At 43.4% G+C, this 21,347-nt stretch overlaps 1 protein-coding gene, 1 long non-coding RNA gene and 2 pseudogenes across 2 annotated transcripts in view; 3 read left to right on the top strand and 1 right to left on the bottom strand.

The window, feature by feature from the left end:
- Positions 1 to 21,347, bottom strand: part of LOC146548073 (NACHT, LRR and PYD domains-containing protein 3-like) — a 432,988-nt gene that overhangs the window by 392,688 nt on the left and 18,953 nt on the right. The gene's annotated exons all lie outside the window — the stretch shown is intronic.
- LOC146548076 (uncharacterized) lies at positions 2,310 to 3,904 on the top strand (annotated as a pseudogene).
- Positions 5,713 to 7,307, top strand: LOC146548075 (uncharacterized; annotated as a pseudogene).
- On the top strand, positions 10,063 to 17,848 carry LOC146548074 (uncharacterized). The gene is made up of 2 exons (XR_014890917.1): positions 10,063 to 13,481; positions 13,783 to 17,848. It is a non-coding gene; the product is annotated as an uncharacterized LOC146548074 (long non-coding RNA).

Genomic DNA, 21,347 nt, shown 5'->3' with positions numbered 1-21,347 from the left:
CGGATCCCTGGAGTCGACATTCACCGAGGGGAAAAGAGACACGCCGACAGACTGACGTCAGCCAGGACTTATAGAGGTCCTGCAGCAAAGTCCCGAGGCGTGAGAATTCGTCATCGAGCCGGTGGATTAGCCGTCTGTTTTTTCTCCTCGATGGATGACGATTGACGGGATTCGGGACTGATGCTACTCGCAATAAGCAACACCAAGTAGGTATGTGAAAAATCTAAGCCACTGTGTGAGGCTGAGTTGTAAAGTCTTTATCACTGTGTGCGATAAAGCGTGTAGTCACTGTGTGCGACTATTCTTTGCCGCTGTGTGCAGCAAAGCGCGCATCCACTGTGTGAGGTTGCGTTGAAAGTCTTTATCACTGTGTGCGATAAAGCGCGTGATCACTGCTATGTAAGTCTTTGCCACTGTGTGCGACAAAGCACGCAGTCACTGTGTGAGACTGCGTTGAGACAATAGGCCTAATTTTTGTTGTTTGTGTGTGAGGATATTTTTTGTTGTTGTTGTTGTTGTGTGAGTGTGTGCGGAGCAGAACACGTGGTCTGTGACGTCGGCAGCTGTTGTTGTTATTATGGGTTCCCAAGCAACCAAGAGTGTGTCAGAGGGTGACGAGAAGTTTATGGTGAAATTCGCTCCCGGTAGCGCAAAGTATTTAGGACATTGGCGCAAGAAATATGATTTTGAAGGTAAATTGGTTGTAGGACAATGTCAAATGTTAGTAGACCAGTTGACAGTGAAAGCAGCTTGTGCGACAGGGAAATTGAAACAGGAGAGAGAGTTACAAGTGGCGTCCGCTAAATTGTGGTTAGAACAGGCGCAGAAGAGACAGGAGGCAGTGACTATATATACTGACAGTCAGTATGCATATGCTACACTTCATTTCTTTGCCGCTCAGTGGTCAAGACGAGGCATGACAACATCAACAGGTAAACCTGTGGAGCATGCGACATTGTTGCAGGCCCTGTTGAAAGCAGTCTTACTGCCTAGTAAAGTTGCGGTTTGTAAATGTGCAGCACACACACGTGGCACTGACCCCATTGTACTAGGCAACGCCTTTGCAGATAAAATTGCAAAGGAAGCGGCCCTTGGAACACATGGGGTTCATGTTCTGGCGTCACAGGAGCAAACTACGCCCATCACACATGATGTGTTAGCAGACATGCAGTCACACTCACCTCCAGCTGAGAAGCAGCTGTGGCTCACTAAAGGAGCAAGCCTGCGAGGTGATGTCTACTATCTTTGTGATAAACCTATATTGCCTAAGAACCTATATAGGACTGCTGCAAGTTTGAGCCACGGGCTCTGCCATGTCTCGACAGCTGGGATGGTGGCAGCAGTCGAACGGCAGTTTTTCACACTGGGATTCAATGCTTATTCAAAACATTTTTGTAAAGCATGTTTAATATGTTGTAAACATAATGCTCAGGGAAACCTCAGACCTAGGAGAGGAAAGTTTCCCAGACCCAGCTACCCATTTGAAGTAATCCATATGGATTTCATTGAGTTGTCTAACTGTAACACCTACAGGTACTGCCTGGTGATTGTGTGCCCGTTCTCAAAGTGGGTAGAAGTTGTCCCCACTAAGAAAGCAGATGCTATTTCAGTGGCTAAAGTGATATGCAAAAATGTGATCCCAGAGCATGGGATCCCCCAGACTATTTACAGTGACAATGGTCCTCATTTTGTGAATGAAGTAATTGAGAAAATGTCACAACATCTGGGGATAACGCTGAAAAACCATTGCTCATATCACCCACAAAGTGCAGGGCTGGTTGAAAGGACTAATGGCACAGTAAAGCTGAGACTCAGGAAAACAATGGAGGAAACAGGCAGAACATGGGTAGACTGCATTGAGCTAGTGAAAATGTATATGAGAATCACGCCAACTGATAATGGCCTAACGCCTTTTGAAATAATATATGGCAGGCCATTTAGAGTTCCAGTGTTTTGTAATGATAATGATAAAGCAGAAGAAGAAAACACACTAGCAGACTGGATGATTAAAATGCTGAAAAGCAAAGAAGTCATGAGTGCAAATAATCTGCCAGATGATTCTGTTTCTGTACAGGAAGAACGTCTGAAGCCAGGGGACTGGGTACTGCTAAAGGTCATAAAGAGGAAGTGCTGGTCGAAGCCACGGTGGGACGGACCATACCAGGCTCTGCTGACAACACCAACTGCTGTGAAGATTGCAGAACGACCCACCTGGATACACCAAAGCCACTGCAAAAAGGTGACACACATCCAGGCCAGCTCGGAGTAAGTGGCAGGAAGACCGGGTACAAAGGGGGGGAAAGCCTCTAGGGCCCTTCGTCTCAATCCGGTGAAGAAACCAACTGAGCCACAGGTACTCATCAGAATGGCTGGTAAAGTGTTGTCTACCCTGCTGGGTGTAATGGCTTTGATGTCATCATGGTCAGCTGTGGAGACCCTGTATGTCCAAGGAAACCACACCCAATACCCTCATGGCTATTCTACAAACTTTTGGTGGCAGTTTATGAATACAACTGCTCACTTGAACAATAGGACGGACTGCTATGTGTGTGCTCATATGCCGTTATCCGCATATACATCTGGACTGTGGCCGTACAGCATACCAGAGGACAGGAGTTGGTGTCTGTTGGGCTTAGCAACTCATCCTGGCAACAGAGTCCTCTGGTCCCAGGCCAACTATAGTACACCTCTGAACATCACCTGGAGTAAGTCGCCACTTATAGATGTGAATTGTTCTGAGCAAACTGACTTATTGGCCTGGCCTCAAGTGTCAGACCCACTGCCAGACATAATATTGCTGAACAAGCTGAATACAGCTCAACTGCCGTTGTGTGTGATGAACAATGGATCACTGTCAGTGGGGGAGCTGCCGCTTCGTTTATGTGGATACATATACACCTACTGCCCTCCAGAGAATGAGAGCAGGTGTATGAAATGCTTGACCAGTGCAAAGTGAGCTGAGAACTTGACATTAAGGAGGACTGAATGCAAGTCCAACCGGGCTTACAGGATACCAGTAAAAGCAAAGAGTCAGAAGTGGACAGGATGTGCAAGGATGGTGCCGAGCAGTAAAGGAACAAGAGTTTTGGCTGATTGGTATTTCTTGTGTGGACATAAAGCCTATCTATCACTCCCTGAGGGATGGGGAGGATTGTGTGCCGTGGTGAAGTTATCGGATCATGTCTTCTTCATGGACAGAGTTGAACATCACCCTAGCAACCGACAGAAGCGTGAGGTGAATATAGCCTCACCTAACTCTTTTGGAGTGACAGTAGACACTGGAGTGCCACGAGAATTCCGCATTTGGAGTGGAGGAGCTAAATTCTTCCAAAGTTTGATCCCAAACATCGGAGTTGCAGAGGTGCGGGATCATGTGGAGATCAACCGATATGCCTTACTGCGACACATTAATCTCACTAAGACTCTGGGAACAGCCTTAGCGGAGGAGCAAAAGGCCATCAGAACGATGGTACTGCAGAACACGCTGACCCTAGACTTGATAACAGCATCACAAGGAGGAGTGTGTAAGCTGATTGGAGAGACATGTTGTACGTTTATTCCGGATGGATATACGACTGGAGGAGACATCTATGAGGCACTGCAGAACTTAACTGCTCTGCAGAAATATGTGGCGGACCACACATCAGGAGGAGACACGTCACAAGGCTGGATAGCCTGGTTGACATCTGGACCATGGTGGAATATGTTTCTAAAGTTTTTGACTCCCATTCTTACATTATTGGCTTTGCTTTGCTTGTTTACAGGTTGCATCTTGCCATGTGTAAGATCGATGGTGAATAAAATGATTGCTAACACCTTTACCAATTTCATACTGTTGCAGCAGAGTGACATGGATGCTAAGGCTAATATGTGTGTATGAAATGAAGCCTGCACTGAAAATGTTGACAAGTGGTGTAGAGCTGAAGATATATATATGCCGTATAGCCTTAAAAAATGACAATACAGGGTGGTGATGATGGGTTTAGATTTTATTATTGTCATTTGTATTAGGAAATATTTAACCATATATTCTTAGAGGTGTATAATCAATTGTGTAGTGATAGGATGTGTGATCTTTAGCAGGCTGCAGGGGCTTGGTGTGTATTCCACACTGGAATGCACACCCACATCCTGGGAGCACGAGAGAGGTCGTACCTTCTCTTATTGTTTTATGGCAGGATTAACGTAGCTACGTCTGTTCTAGTCTAAGTGCTTTTTGTTTAGATGAACTGCTGGACTTCCTCACCATGTTATCTAGGGTGAACCATCTAGGGTGAAGGGGGGTCTACCCTCTTCCTGACCAAGGATGTTATATGACCCTTTGATCAGCAGTACCACACACACACACACACACACACACACACACACACACACACACACACACACACACACAGTATTCTTTGTTTCTTTGTAAATGTGCAGCACACACACGTGGCACTGACCCCATTGTACTAGGCAACGCCTTTGCAGATAAAATTGCAAAGGAAGCGGCCCTTGGAACACATGGGGTTCATGTTCTGGCGTCACAGGAGCAAACTACGCCCATCACACATGATGTGTTAGCAGACATGCAGTCACACTCACCTCCAGCTGAGAAGCAGCTGTGGCTCACTAAAGGAGCAAGCCTGCGAGGTGATGTCTACTATCTTTGTGATAAACCTATATTGCCTAAGAACCTATATAGGACTGCTGCAAGTTTGAGCCACGGGCTCTGCCATGTCTCGACAGCTGGGATGGTGGCAGCAGTCGAACGGCAGTTTTTCACACTGGGATTCAATGCTTATTCAAAACATTTTTGTAAAGCATGTTTAATATGTTGTAAACATAATGCTCAGGGAAACCTCAGACCTAGGAGAGGAAAGTTTCCCAGACCCAGCTACCCATTTGAAGTAATCCATATGGATTTCATTGAGTTGTCTAACTGTAACACCTACAGGTACTGCCTGGTGATTGTGTGCCCGTTCTCAAAGTGGGTAGAAGTTGTCCCCACTAAGAAAGCAGATGCTATTTCAGTGGCTAAAGTGATATGCAAAAATGTGATCCCAGAGCATGGGATCCCCCAGACTATTTACAGTGACAATGGTCCTCATTTTGTGAATGAAGTAATTGAGAAAATGTCACAACATCTGGGGATAACGCTGAAAAACCATTGCTCATATCACCCACAAAGTGCAGGGCTGGTTGAAAGGACTAATGGCACAGTAAAGCTGAGACTCAGGAAAACAATGGAGGAAACAGGCAGAACATGGGTAGACTGCATTGAGCTAGTGAAAATGTATATGAGAATCACGCCAACTGATAATGGCCTAACGCCTTTTGAAATAATATATGGCAGGCCATTTAGAGTTCCAGTGTTTTGTAATGATAATGATAAAGCAGAAGAAGAAAACACACTAGCAGACTGGATGATTAAAATGCTGAAAAGCAAAGAAGTCATGAGTGCAAATAATCTGCCAGATGATTCTGTTTCTGTACAGGAAGAACGTCTGAAGCCAGGGGACTGGGTACTGATAAAGGTCATAAAGAGGAAGTGCTGGTCGAAGCCACGGTGGGACGGACCATACCAGGCTCTGCTGACAACACCAACTGCTGTGAAGATTGCAGAACGACCCACCTGGATACACCAAAGCCACTGCAAAAAGGTGACACACATCCAGGCCAGCTCGGAGTAAGTGGCAGGAAGACCGGGTACAAAGGGGGGGAAAGCCTCTAGGGCCCTTCGTCTCAATCCGGTGAAGAAACCAACTGAGCCACAGGTACTCATCAGAATGGCTGGTAAAGTGTTGTCTACCCTGCTGGGTGTAATGGCTTTGATGTCATCATGGTCAGCTGTGGAGACCCTGTATGTCCAAGGAAACCACACCCAATACCCTCATGGCTATTCTACAAACTTTTGGTGGCAGTTTATGAATACAACTGCTCACTTGAACAATAGGACGGACTGCTATGTGTGTGCTCATATGCCGTTATCCGCATATACATCTGGACTGTGGCCGTACAGCATACCAGAGGACAGGAGTTGGTGTCTGTTGGGCTTAGCAACTCATCCTGGCAACAGAGTCCTCTGGTCCCAGGCCAACTATAGTACACCTCTGAACATCACCTGGAGTAAGTCGCCACTTATAGATGTGAATTGTTCTGAGCAAACTGACTTATTGGCCTGGCCTCAAGTGTCAGACCCACTGCCAGACATAATATTGCTGAACAAGCTGAATACAGCTCAACTGCCGTTGTGTGTGATGAACAATGGATCACTGTCAGTGGGGGAGCTGCCGCTTCGTTTATGTGGATACATATACACCTACTGCCCTCCAGAGAATGAGAGCAGGTGTATGAAATGCTTGACCAGTGCAAAGTGAGCTGAGAACTTGACATTAAGGAGGACTGAATGCAAGTCCAACCGGGCTTACAGGATACCAGTAAAAGCAAAGAGTCAGAAGTGGACAGGATGTGCAAGGATGGTGCCGAGCAGTAAAGGAACAAGAGTTTTGGCTGATTGGTATTTCTTGTGTGGACATAAAGCCTATCTATCACTCCCTGAGGGATGGGGAGGATTGTGTGCCGTGGTGAAGTTATCGGATCATGTCTTCTTCATGGACAGAGTTGAACATCACCCTAGCAACCGACGGAAGCGTGAGGTGAATATAGCCTCACCTAACTCTTTTGGAGTGACAGTAGACACTGGAGTGCCACGAGAATTCCGCATTTGGAGTGGAGGAGCTAAATTCTTCCAAAGTTTGATCCCAAACATCGGAGTTGCAGAGGTGCGGGATCATGTGGAGATCAACCGATATGCCTTACTGCGACACATTAATTTCACTAAGACTCTGGGAACAGCCTTAGCGGAGGAGCAAAAGGCCATCAGAACGATGGTACTGCAGAACACGCTGACCCTAGACTTGATAACAGCATCACAAGGAGGAGTGTGTAAGCTGATTGGAGAGACATGTTGTACGTTTATTCCGGATGGATATACGACTGGAGGAGACATCTATGAGGCACTGCAGAACTTAACTGCTCTGCAGAAATATGTGGCGGACCACACATCAGGAGGAGACACGTCACAAGGCTGGATAGCCTGGTTGACATCTGGACCATGGTGGAATATGTTTCTAAAGTTTTTGACTCCCATTCTTACATTATTGGCTTTGCTTTGCTTGTTTACAGGTTGCATCTTGCCATGTGTAAGATCGATGGTGAATAAAATGATTGCTAACACCTTTACCAATTTCATACTGTTGCAGCAGAGTGACATGGATGCTAAGGCTAATATGTGTGTATGAAATGAAGCCTGCACTGAAAATGTTGACAAGTGGTGTAGAGCTGAAGATATATATATGCCGTATAGCCTTAAAAAATGACAATACAGGGTGGTGATGATGGGTTTAGATTTTATTATTGTCATTTGTATTAGGAAATATTTAACCATATATTCTTAGAGGTGTATAATCAATTGTGTAGTGATAGGATGTGTGATCTTTAGCAGTCTGCAGGGGCTTGGTGTGTATTCCACACTGGAATGCACACCCACATCCTGGGAGCACGAGAGAGGTCGTACCTTCTCTTATTGTTTTATGGCAGGATTAACGTAGCTACGTCTGTTCTAGTCTAAGTGCTTTTTGTTTAGATGAACTGCTGGACTTCCTCACCATGTTATCTAGGGTGAACCATCTAGGGTGAAGGGGGGTCTACCCTCTTCCTGACCAAGGATGTTATATGACCCTTTGATCAGCAGTACCACACACACACACACACACACACACACACACACACACACACACACACACACACACACACACACACACAGTATTCTTTGTTCACATGTATACCTATGTGAGATGCTATATGTTAATGACCCTATGCATATTCATGTAACCACAATAAAAGGAGTGCTATGGGGAGCCTGGCTGAGAGTCTGATGGTGGTCAAGTGGTGGAACGACGCTTGGCTCCAGCCAGGTCTCCCTCATGCATGAGTAAACCAGAGAACTTTGGTGCCTTGTGTCTTGCTTTTTGCTGCGTAGCAGATTGTCCTTAACGTTCCAGTGGATAGGTTCAAACTACAAACCTATCACTTTCACTTCAGCTTCACCAACAACAGCACAAGCAGAGCAGCCCACTGCCTGCATGGCTGGGACAGCGCCCCCTGGTGACTGTAAACCACTACAACATGTAGACGGCCGTCTGCAGGCTGGATGTAGCACCACCGCAGAGACGTGCTGCAGCTCTGTTTAGTTACCCAGCTGACAGCAGAGGCTGTAGTTTACTGTTACCAACATGGAAAACTGAAGCTTCACCAGCTGGAGCTACAGAGCTGGAGAACAAAGGAGACTGAGAGGCCAGAATGATGTGGGAGGAAACATCAAGAGCCTGTTTGAAAGGAGACACATGTGGATGCTGTGCCAGTCTGTGGTCTGTCAGAAGTCAGCTGAGTCACACTGCAAGAAGCTGCAGAATCTCAGAGGAGGAGATTTGGAAGTGTTTGTGGGACAAACTGGACTCAAAGAAAGAAGATGTTTGTGAAGTCTTTGGTGGAGGTGAGCAGTGTGAAGCAGAACACATGCAGATGAATCAGGAGGTCAGCATCAGTGTCTCCTTGTGGTGGACGGTAAAAGAATCAGAGCCAACGCTCCCGTCCACCCTCGGCATGAAGCAGTGCTGTTTCTGAAACAGGAGGACAAGTCCAGAGAAGACAGAGGAAGCAAAGATGAGGGTGGGACAGGACAGCAGGACTTCCTTCACACCTGCAGCTCCATCACACTGCTGTAGCTCCTCTTCATCACACATGTACCTGCAGCCTGTCTTCGAGTCCAGGAGTCACCTCCACACAGTGTAGAAGCCTCCTGTGCAGACCATGGAGTCCAGCCTCTGTCAGGGAAGTCGGCACTAAAGCCTGAAAGACTTCAATCTGTCTCTGCTCCACCCGAGAAAGACCAGCACCGTACTTGTTGTGCATTCAAGGAGGGAACATCAGCGCTGCATCGTGGGAACAACACCTCAGGAACAAAGACACAGCACGGCCGATGAAGGACGAGGACAAAGGAAAGGTGAGTGAGAAGACCCCGGTGGTGTGGACGGACCTACAGGGGCTCCAAGACTGAGGAGCAGAGACGTCCATGTACCAGCTGAGGATGCTGCAGTGATCCAGGGAGCTCGGTCCAATCTGAGGCCGTGTGAACTACGTGGACCACAGTTTCTTCACAGACTTCAGCCACGTGAACATCTGGAGATCCAACAGTGCACGAGCTGTGAGCCATCAGCTGTTTCTCTCATCAGCTGCTGTAATGAGAGCTGCTGGAATCATCTCGAGCAGCAGGAAATCACTGATGTTGTTTCTAACCAAAGATATGGGACTGAGCTCCGCTGAGCTCCTTCTACTTTCATCCAGATAGAAACTGCTACAGTCTGCTGATTATTGCTTTGCCTCCATCACACGAGCTCTTTATCCTGTTCTTCACTCTCATTGGTTCTTTGTCTGCTTGTTTTTACAACAGTAGTCTTCTGATTGGTCAAAGGAGACAATCAGCTGTGACTAAATGTAGCTCCTACAGCAGTGATGGGAATAACTACTGAAGCTAATCCAGTATCAAAGCTCAGGAATCAGCAGCTCCCACCTCGTTTTCTTTCAACTATTTTTAGCTGCTGTGTTTTTGTGTTTCTGCAGACCTCAGACATCCTGCTGCTCTGGACAACTTTTTCATTCTTTTTTATCATTATTTTGCTTTTCTTTTATTATTATGTTATATGTATTAATATGTGAAACACTTATTCTTTGTGTTTTTGCTTTGCTCCTGTCAAACTGCTTTAATAAAATCTGCTGCAGTCTAAACTGTGGACGTTCCCTTTTTAACCCTTTGTGAAACAATAAAGGTTTAAATCTGAGTATTCATCTATGTTAGTGTTTAATGGGTCTAATAGGTTGCTTTGGCCTTTCCCAGTAATATCTTCCCTTGCAGTCTGTGGTCCAGGCTTCTAAAACCATCCCAGGTTAACAAGAACTACAATCTAGAGGAGAGCTGCCATAACAGGTGTGACTGATGAGATCTGACCTGCAAGGTGTCGAGGAGGGAAATTATTTTACTGCTATTGTTAAATAATTGTCATTGCATTAATAATATAATCTGCAGCATGGATATTGCATTCCAAGGTTTAAACAGTGTCTCTTTCAGAAAGACTGAGTTGCAGGCTGACAGGAAGTTGTATGCAGAAAGAAGCAGGAAGTTATTTTGAGCCGCAGGCTAAGACGAGGCTTTAACAATGTAACAGATAGCTTTAAGAAGGCCTTAAGCAGTTATGACTATTTTATACACAATGCATATCTGTGCTTATTAAAGAGTTGGAGCTCGGTCAATTAATTGGGGGTCGGAAGCTTTGTTCGGCGCGATGTTCGGACAATCTATTGTGCAAGTGACTTGGAGCCAGAGAAGGAATTGCAATACATGCTTACAAAACACTTATATATCAGATCATTTTATATTAAGGTTTTAGTAGAGGTTCTTGGTTAAAACATTTATTTAGTAGAAGACATACACACTTTAAATTAGATTTATTTAGAGGAGAGGTTAGTTATGTTTGGCTGTAACTGCAAAATTGTCTTGGTAAAAGAGGAACCGTTCCTTGTTGTCTCGGCAAGAAAGAGGAACAATTCATTTTAAGATAAGAACGGAAAGTACCAAGCCATGAAAATAGGAGATGATTTTCTAGGTGAAAAGTCATGATGATGTTGATCTGATCTATGTATAAAATGTACCGGTGACGCATGAAGGGGCGTCAGTAAACAAACCCTGATGCTATAAAATATCTGTTCATGCTTTGATTAAGTTGAAGACTACTTCCTGTCTGCGTACAGAGTTGTCTTCCCACACGTGTGTTCATTAAAATCATCGTTTGACTTCACCCGGCCGGATCGGTGTGGTTATTCTTCGATCACCTCTTGTACCCTTCCTCAATATTGAATCTTAACATTTGGGGGCTTCGTCCGGTTATTGAGGAGGGAGAGTTGGAGGTTTAGACGGAGAAATCCGGGGTCTTAGGTGGTCTGACGGGCAGACATGAATTCCAGTGGTCTAAGTGAGTGGGCATAAGCCGGCTTATCCAAAAGGTAAGGCACTACCTGTTGAATTATTTCCAAAGTGTGCCAAATTGGATATGATAAAATTTAAGTCTACTCACTGAAGTTACTGGTGGATGTCTGTTTTGATTTTGATGAGAATGTCATGACAGTACTGAGGATTTAAAGCAGTTGGACTGCTGGAAAGGATTTAATGCGGTTGGACCGCGGGAAGCAGTTGGACTGCTGGAAATGATTTTAGTATGTTAGGGAATTTGGTTATTTTTTGGTTATAAGGTTGGACCTGCTTCAGTCTTACACTTTGTTGGGTGTTTTACTGTTGTTCCAAAGTATTATAAATTACTCCAGAACGCCAGTTGGACTGGTAGGAAGCGCAGAGCCCGGAGGTTACGCTCCCTCCTTGTCGTGGACGCGCGACATTGACCTCTCGGCGAAGAGGGATAGTTCAGTGTGGTTTAACTGTGGGGTACAGGGCAGCCTGGAATTAAACTAGGAGTTAGTCTCCTTACCGTTTGGAACGGTACCTGCGCTTTTTTGGACAGGAGAAGTTGGTCTTCGGGCGTGTAACTTTAACTTAACACTTCGAGGTAAGCCTTGGCTGTGAAATGCCAAAAATAGAGCTTCAGGCAAAGTTTGGGTTGGTTGACGCTTTTAAATTGAGTTAGGGACTTTAGAGATGAGGCCAGAAACTGTTGGACAGATACTGGTTAATTGATTACAAAAAAGTTGGACTTTTATCGGTTAGACCGTTAACTTAAATTTTTCAAAATTCGGTAGGTGTTAAAAGGCATAAAATCGGTGCAGTTGTAAATATAAGACGTCTTTGTGAATATAAAATAATAGATCTCTGTGTGAAAGGAGTCTGAGGCAATGCTGGAGCTATTTTCAGACGGTGTGTGTGTGAGTGAAAATGCAAATGAGTAAGCAGTGAACTGTTTAAGCCACAGTTGGTTTTACAAATACTGCTGCAAACATTGCTGAGTGTGTGTTTAAAATGCCATTTATGTTTATTAGAGGACTATAAATAAAGTTTTGAGTTGCCGTAGTGGATGTATAGTAATTGACTGAGTTTGGATGCAGATATATAAATATATTGAGTGCACTGTGTATACTTAAGATTAACATATTACTTTCAGTAGTAACTTCTCTCCAGCAATAGTTGCTGGTGTGTTTTATTTTTTCAATTTCTTGTGTGAATGCGGTGACTAGAAGGTTTTGAATGATGAATAAAGGTGTGAGAGGTATTTCTTGGGTGATGTAAAGTAGGATGTTTTAAAGTTTGAAAGTGTTTTTAATTTAAGAGATGCATGAGTGATGTTATAAGAGTTTAGTTTATTTAAAAGGTGTGTGTGAGAGGATTATGAAATCATTGTGTGAATGATGCTACATTTTAGATCAAAAGTTAGTAGAATTACAGAGGGTTTGTAGATTGTAAATACAAAATAAGTTTGATTAGCCTGGAGAAACAGCAGAGCAACTGCGTGCTGTGTGTGTGTAACAGGAAATGGTGTGGGTGACAGGAAGTTTGCATGCCCATATAAGGTGATGAGTGAGCACCCAGAGAGAGAAACAGATGAGTTAAACTCTAGGCAGATAAAGCGAATGGAGGTTTTGAGAAAAGAAATGAAAAGGATATTAATTGTATGTTTTAGTGTGTCAACACAGATTACAGATAAATGAAGGTGGACTTCTCTCAACCTGGAATTTTGAGTACGGCGCCAAAACTACTAGAGTAGCATAATTGGGAGAAAACAGGCCAGATTTTGGCTTAAAATTTTACAGCTTGACCTCGCACTTGTCCCCATCCTGAGAAGAAGCTCAAAGGACAGTTAATCTCCTGATGAAGACCGACAGAACATCGTGGACTTGAGAAGAATTAATAGCAGGCAAAAGACAGTGCAACGGAAACCACACTGACGACACCAGCAGCAGCATGAAAGGAACCACGAGGTGGAAACATGTACTGTAAATTACAGGCTGGGCAGTTGAACAGTGGGATAATGAACGGTGGTAAAGCACTGGACACTGATTGTCAGATTTGCCATGCTTGGAGTAATCTTGAAAGAGATGACTGAGAGGATCAACAGAAAAGAAGAAACCACGTGATGAAACATGCACGGTGGACAGCAGGCTGGGAAGAACAGTGTGACATGACTGTTTAAAGGCACTGAATGTGGTATTTTGCCAGGCTGGGACTTGATCCAAAAGGAAAATACTGAAGAGAAACAGAGAAGAAACAGACTGTGTTTGCTGGAATTCAAGACAATAAAAGGACACTGAGAGAAGAGGACAGTGACCAGTGAGAGGTGAAGCTGGACGACTTCGACTGTGAGAATACAGGGTGTAATTGGACTGAAAGTGAAGCTTGAACTCATGATGGTTTAGAGATGTCCACCGTCACAAACAAAGAGGTAAACAAGAATAGAAAACATACATAGACAAAGTGTTACATGTGAAATTATTTCTGGAAAGAATCAGAAGTGAGATAGTTTTGAATTAAGAAATCAGAGAAAAGATGCATGAATTAAACCTGACTATAACATATAGAGGCAATGAAGAAAGCAGCTTACACTCACTGAACATTAACAAAATACATAGGAAAAGCAATGAAGACCTGCTTACACGTATATACATAACATAAGTTGGGATTTCTGACCAGACAAAGGGAAACGGGTAGTTTAAGTATATATGAAAATAATGAAAATGTCTCAGTTGTGTTTCTATAGGGGCGAAACAGATCTGGATCAATTTTCCACGTGCAGCGGTCGGAAGAGACCTGTAGGTTAACTTGACTGGACATGCCAAGGCAAGTTTCTGGTTGAATTGTTTACAGCGCCATGTCTCCATAAACCTGACAAGTGGGCCCTAGCTTCTGGCTGAGGAGCATGAAAGCTGTTAATAAGGTGGGAACTTAAAATTTGGGTTAGCAAATTTGGGAAAGAAACTGACGGCTTAAGTGGAGAATTGTGCAGGAGTCTGACACACTGCAAAAGCAACATATGCAAATTCACATACACAAGCAGAAAATGCATTAACCTTATGAAGACAAGACAAGCTCATCGAGATTAATGCATAGATACAGATTAAACTTGGCTAAGAACACAAACATATGCAATGAAGAACAGCTTGCTATTTTGTATGAATGATACAATGGTGTGAATGTTTAATAAAATACATTTGTGTTTGTAATTGAGGAATAGAAGAAGCCATATGACAAAGGGGGTTATGTTTTATGCTGAATTGAAGTATGTTACAGAGCATAAGGGGGTGATTTTTGTGTGCAAATTGTGTGGTTTTAATGAGACTTTTGGTGTATTGAGGAGGTGAAATTATGTGGTGGCAAGACTTGTGTGTTTAAGGTTGTTGAGGTTGTTGTGGTGAGGGGTTGATTCTGTCAGTTAGGTTGTTGTTGTTATTTTTGTTTTTAATAGAGGGAGTTTTAGGAAACATGGACATGTCTAAAAATTGGGCCCATTATTTTGTAACAGTGCACTTAAAGAAAACCTGTCAGGTGACTTTGTTTTGTTTTTATGAGCTAACAATCAGCTCTATTTTTCATTTCTGTTTTAAGCAGGCCTGCAACAGTGAATAACGGCGCTGAAAATTCTCGGGAAGAGCAAATATAAGGGGGCTTTCCAGATTACAATTGGCTGAGGAGAAAGCTACCTGTGGGGACTATTCGGGTCGTAAGTCCCTGTAAAAAGGATTTTATGCGAGTCAATCCAGTCCAAAAGCATAAAGAAATATTTTCCTATGGAAAATAAAAAATGACTGAGCTCATTTTGCTGAGGGTGGAGTATCTGATCGTGCGGGAAGCTCCACTATCAGCAAATACCTGGTGTGACTGCATGTGAGTGAATGTGTGACTGAATGTGAGTGAGGGTGAATAAATGTGGACAAACAATTTGCTTTTACCAGAAAAATTTTTGTTTTGTTGACTGGGGTTAGATTATGGGATTATAGTATATTGTTGGGAGAATGCCAAATGCTAAAGGGGAAATATTTTTTGATGTAACTCAATTACCATTAATTGTAGAAACACATGACTGATAACTGTTCTGTTTTAAGTTTATTTTATGACATACATTGGATCATGAGTGGGGAAACTGAGCATTTTTAAGTTTTGTATAGTATCTTGACACATGAAATGTATCAAGATAAAGGGGGGTTTAGGGTTTATTAATTTAATTGTTTAATAATTTAGGATCATTTTAGGACCTCTTGGGTTTTTGATCATTTGGATATGGTAAAACTGAAACTGTTATTTTTAAGTTAAGGTCAAAGGATTAAAAGTGAACTTGTCACGGTTTGCGGGCCAAGCCGTGTGGAGTTGTAGAAAAGGACCCAAAAGGCGGCAGCTCTGGTGCAGGTGAATATTTATTTACAACGGTGGGCACAAAACAGCACTGGTGGAAAAACAAGAAACCGGAAACCTAAACTGGGTAAGCTAATAACACAAACCAGAAACGAGGATGCAGGGAGGTCCGGGGAAATACACCCAGAGAACACAGGGAGATTACACACAGGTGGGGAACACAGGGGATACTGATAAACATAACGAGACAGGGCAGGAGTGAATACAACATTACGCATACTGACGAGAGACTGTCAAAGTAAAACAGGAAGTACACAGAGGTTCAGACAGGAGGAGAGAAAGTACGGGGAGAACACAGACATAACAGGCTGGGGGAAACATGGAATAAACACAAAGAGAGACGAGAGCTCATAAATACACAGAGGGGCACAAGGGGGTAAGAGTCACGAAGGGAAAAAACACTTAGGGAACACCACAACAGGACACCTGAGAAAACCTGGCCTAAATAAGGAGCGAAAGTACAAGGAACCAAGAATACTGGGCCAACATGGCCCAGGACCATGACAGAACTGAATCCTGTTTAGAAGATACAATGCCGGTTTTTCAAAGCTGTGAATAATTCTTAGAGGGAAAATTAGTGAGGGTCGAAGGGGTAGAACAGCTTTGAGTTCTTTTTGATTTCTAGAAGTAGTGGTTATAATGTAGGCTTACACATACAGATATTACATAGGTTTATCTTTAGGATAAAGGGGGAGCTTCTACGTAGAAATGATTTTTATACATATTGCATTTTGTGCTTTTAAAGGAGTTGTGGCTCAGATTTGTCTCTGGAGGGTCACGAGCCTTTGGCTAGCGCTATGATTAGCCAATCTACTGTGAGGATAATATGAGTTCATGAAGGATTGCACACGCTTACAGACACAGAGTTAAGAAACACACATGACAGTATTGATTCCAGGCAAAAGGCCTTAAATTCATTTAGCTTTTAACTGAACTTAAAGAAGGACCAAAGAGGAAGGAAAGCATATATTTTGGTTAAGTCTGATAAATTAGAATTAGAAGGTATTGTTACATTAAAGGAGCAAAATGAAATAAAAAGGCTATACCAAAACAGGTGATAACATAGGAAATGTGAGGTTAAAATGAAGTTAGTGTTAACACACAGGAGTTGTTTCAAGGCAGCATTTAGCTATGATGAAATGTATACAGAAGTAATTGCTTATATGCTTAAACTTCATTGATTAAAGTGGTTGTTTTCTTTTAGAGTAGAGGAACTTGTAGCAGCGACAATTTGTGCACAGGGAAAGTAGAGCGAGCAACCGGACGTGAAACCAGCGCTTAAAAGAATTTTAAAGTGATGAGTAACGTTGAAGAGTATACATAAATACAAGTCAATAAGTTAAGAAGATAATTAGGATCAGGCTTTTGATTAAAGAGTCCCAGATAGGATAAGTTAGGGAGATGCAAGAAAAGGTGTTTTGTTTCCTTTGCAGAAGATCGATCTCGGCGACCACAGGAGGGGCGAGGATCCTGGAGATCTCGAGGTTCGAGACCACCAGAGAAGGGTCTGCGTGAGGACACAATGTATTGTGACCTCTGGTGTTCCAGAGGTCAAAAGGGGGAGTGTCGAGGAGGGAAATTATTTTACTGCTATTGTTAAATAATTGTCATTGCATTAATAATATAATCTGCAGCATGGATATTGCATTCCAAGGTTTAAACAGTGTCTCTTTCAGAAAGACTGAGTTGCAGGCTGACAGGAAGTTGTATGCAGAAAGAAGCAGGAAGTTATTTTGAGCCGCAGGCTAAGACGAGGCTTTAACAATGTAACAGATAGCTTTAAGAAGGCCTTAAGCAGTTATGACTATTTTATACACAATGCATATCTGTGCTTATTAAAGAGTTGGAGCTCGGTCAATTAATTGGGGGTCGGAAGCTTTGTTCGGCGCGATGTTCGGACAATCTATTGTGCAAGTGACTTGGAGCCAGAGAAGGAATTGCAATACATGCTTACAAAACACTTATATATCAGATCATTTTATATTAAGGTTTTAGTAGAGGTTCTTGGTTAAAACATTTATTTAGTAGAAGACATACACACTTTAAATTAGATTTATTTAGAGGAGAGGTTAGTTATGTTTGGCTGTAACTGCAAAATTGTCTTGGTAAAAGAGGAACCGTTCCTTGTTGTCTCGGCAAGAAAGAGGAACAATTCATTTTAAGATAAGAACGGAAAGTACCAAGCCATGAAAATAGGAGATGATTTTCTAGGTGAAAAGTCATGATGATGTTGATCTGATCTATGTATAAAATGTACCGGTGACGCATGAAGGGGCGTCAGTAAACAAACCCTGATGCTATAAAATATCTGTTCATGCTTTGATTAAGTTGAAGACTACTTCCTGTCTGCGTACAGAGTTGTCTTCCCACACGTGTGTTCATTAAAATCATCGTTTGACTTCACCCGGCCGGATCGGTGTGGTTATTCTTCGATCACCTCTTGTACCCTTCCTCAATATTGAATCTTAACAAAGGTTACTCAGGTTTGTTTGTATCAGGACAAGCAGGGAAGCCGCCTGGACGTCAAAGTAGTTAGAGCTGGGCGAGTGTCCTCACCCACATCGGCTTCACAACTCTGCATCACCTACTGAGTAAGACTCAGAGCATCAGAGATTAGAAGGTCTACAAAGAGCTGAACCAGACTTCCTGTATAAAGGTTTTAGTTCCACAGATCGACAGTGTCAGCACAACTAAAACGTGGAGACTGACCTCAGAGTTTCAATTTGATGTTGTGGATTCTCCAGAAGAACACACAGCTGCTTCACTCCTGAATCCTGCAGCTTGTGGTAGCTCAGGTCCACCTCTCTGGGATACGAAGGGTTGAGCTTCAGCACTGCTTCCAGATAATCACAGCTGATCTCTGACAAATCACAGCTCTCCAATCTGTATAAAGAATGAAAGATGTAAGTTTATTAGACAAAGTGCTTGAAATCATTCAGTGTTTCATCATCTGTTCAGAGCTGAAGAAGGTTCAGAATGTAGAAGTTTAGAAAATGGAAACTCCAAACAGCTGAAGCCAACAGGAAGCAGCTTCAAACAAACACAACAAGAGAAAAAACTCTGAATGTTTCACATTAAAGTCGAACATTTCTAACAAGAGTATTTTAAAGACAGCGTCACTGATGATCATCTTCTGCCCAGTAAAACTTTGGTTTTCCACATGTGAGTGTTAATGATGCACAAAGACTGTGAGTGCAAAGAGGGAGCGAGGAGGATGACAGAGAGATGGTACAGGAGCATCAAGAACCCGGCGAGGAAATGAGCAGAAGGACTTTGGAGCCTGTTGGATTGAAGCTTTCACAGAGACGTGTTTGACTGGACACCACCAGGACAGACTTTTAATCCCAGGATTTGGATGAGCTTTCTGTCTTTATGTTCACAAATGATGCTGTAACTCTGTGAATGTCCTGGAACTGTCAGCAGTGTGGTTACGTCCTTTTGACCTGAGTTTCCACAGCTCTTATAACAGCAGTGTACATTCAGACTGAGACACGCTTCAGTCTGTATGGACCTGTTTCTGTAGCTGCCACCATCATTCTACATGTTTGTACATCAGCTTATCAAATCCTGTCTGCTGTCTTCATTTATTACTCTTCACCTGCTTCACTGTCACTGTGTGGGCGGAGCTGCCTGAGCCCCACCCACACAGACACAGCTCCTCTCTGGAGCAAAACTTCTGCTTCATCTCCGCCTCTTTTCTTCATCCTCCACCTCTCTTTTCTCTTCTTCAGTGTTCTGCAGCCACAGAGCCTCACAGCCGTTAGCACGCCCATACCTGAGCAGCTAGCATTACCCAGCATGCTGTGCAGCAGTGTCAGTTTGTAAATGTGCAAGAATTCCTGCTCCAAACTGTTTCACAGAGTGCTGTGTGCCGTGACCTTTGACCTGCTAAAGACAGTCAGCTGTGGATTATTCATTGTTGTGTCTGATACTTAGAACTGTGAGGAAGAAGCTACACAGTTAATCAGGGTCCCCTCTCTCTGAATTAGGAAAGGTGGGCAGGCCGCGTGTGGGCCGCGGGCCATACGTTGAGCATCACTGTTTGAAATGTGAACATTGTTCTGCTGCAGTCAATGGACTAAACCAGAGAAGAAGAAAACAGACTTTACCATGAAGATCCTCAGTGTGGATCAGTATAATATCAGCCTGATGTCTGCAGTTTAGTGTCAGCACAACTTTCACATCATATTCATCTCAGCACAACTAAAACATGCTGACTGACCTCAGATTTTCAAATCGACATCGTGGATTCTCCAGGAAACCACACAGATGCTTCACTCCTGAACCCTTCAGGTTGCTGTAGGTTCCACTCAGGTCCACCTCTGTGGGATACGTGGACTTCAGCGCTGCTGCCAGATAATCAAGGCCAATATCTGACAAATCACAGCTCTTCAATCTGTATAAAGAATGAAAGATGTAAGTTTATTAGACAAAGAGCTTGAAATCATTCAGTGTTTCATCATCTGTTCAGAGCTGAAGAAGGTTCAGAATGTAGAAGTTTAGAAAATGGAAACTCCAAACAGCTGAAGTCAACAGGAAGCAGCTTCAAACAAACACAACAAGAGAAAAAACTCTGAATGTTTCACATTAAAGTCGTACATTTCTCATAAAAACAGGACAAAGACTTGAAAAAGTCGTGTTTTTCCTTCCAGGAACCACATGGCTTCACTTTTAAAGGTGAAGTCCAACACCTTTTTCCAGTCACATTATTAAAGCAGACAAACTACAAGCTCATTTTCATTCCAACAAGTCATCTTCTGACCTGGACTAACAACACTGGTCTCTATGTGCAGCTGGCTGTGAGACCAGTGCTCAGGGAGCGTCTACAAAGTGCAACACTGAAAGAACATCACACACTCATTTGCTTCTAGCACTTTCACACAATCATCTACTGTCATTATTCATGTTTGCAGTTCATGCTGTAACTCTGTGACTGTCCTGGAACTGTCAGCAGTCTGGTTACGTCCTTTTGACCTGAGTTTCCACAGCTCTTATAACAGCAGTGTACATTCACCTGCAGGCACACGCTGCCTCTGCTTCAGCTCTGTTTATGAAGCACAAACTGCAGGAACCAAACTCAGACTGGCTCATTTCAATCATGTCTGCTTACAAAGACACTTTGAAACTCTTATCAGTATGTTTCCTGTCCTACTAGGAGGGATCAAACTCTGGACCTTTGTTGTGGATCAGTGAAGGATGCTTAGAAATCCCTCCTGCTGCCTGAGCTTGAACATCATCAGCACTTTAACACTGAGCAGAGGGACGTGGAAAAGGCCTTCTGTCTTTGGTCGTGTCCAAATTCATGGGCTGCATCCTCCTGAGGACCTGGCCTTCGCGGTCTACGTGGGCTGGGTCCTCAGAAGTTCGGGTAGGCCGGAAGTAAACGGCCGTGAAATTGGACAGTCTAGCCTTCTGATTAGCGTCACCGCTGTCTCGGTGGAGTTTAATAAACTCAGCCGTCTGCTCCTTGCTATCTAAAATATAACAGGACACTGGCATAAATTCTCGACCGTCTCATACTTCTGTTTAATCAGTTTTCTGTTTGACGTTTAGTCAGCTGTGTAAAAACCAAGGAGGAACCCACCTGGGGGATTAAGTTTTATTTTATCTAATCTAATAACTTTAATCTCAGCCAAACCGATTTACTCACGAACAAACAAAACACTGAAAAGAGCCCAACAATAACATTTTTAGGTTGTCTAAGTGACTTATATCTTACGTTTAACCCGAGTAGCGAAAGTCCGCGGTGATCTGAAAATGATGTGCCGGGAGTTGTGCCGTTCTCGGCCGCATCAGTAACCTCGAGCTCCCAGCTGGCTTTCGAGCTGGTGGGTAGCAGACGTCTCCGAAAACGTCGAAGCACTTTTGCAAATATGCGATATCTTGATAAACCGAGCTGATA

Source organism: Mchenga conophoros, linkage group LG23 (genome assembly GCF_057382185.1).
Source record: "Mchenga conophoros isolate Kocher_MC1m ecotype Shallow Benthic linkage group LG23, M_conophoros_male_GT1.1, whole genome shotgun sequence".
Taxonomy (NCBI): Eukaryota; Metazoa; Chordata; class Actinopteri; order Cichliformes; family Cichlidae; genus Mchenga; species Mchenga conophoros.
This window is presented reverse-complemented; position numbering and strand designations above follow the sequence as displayed.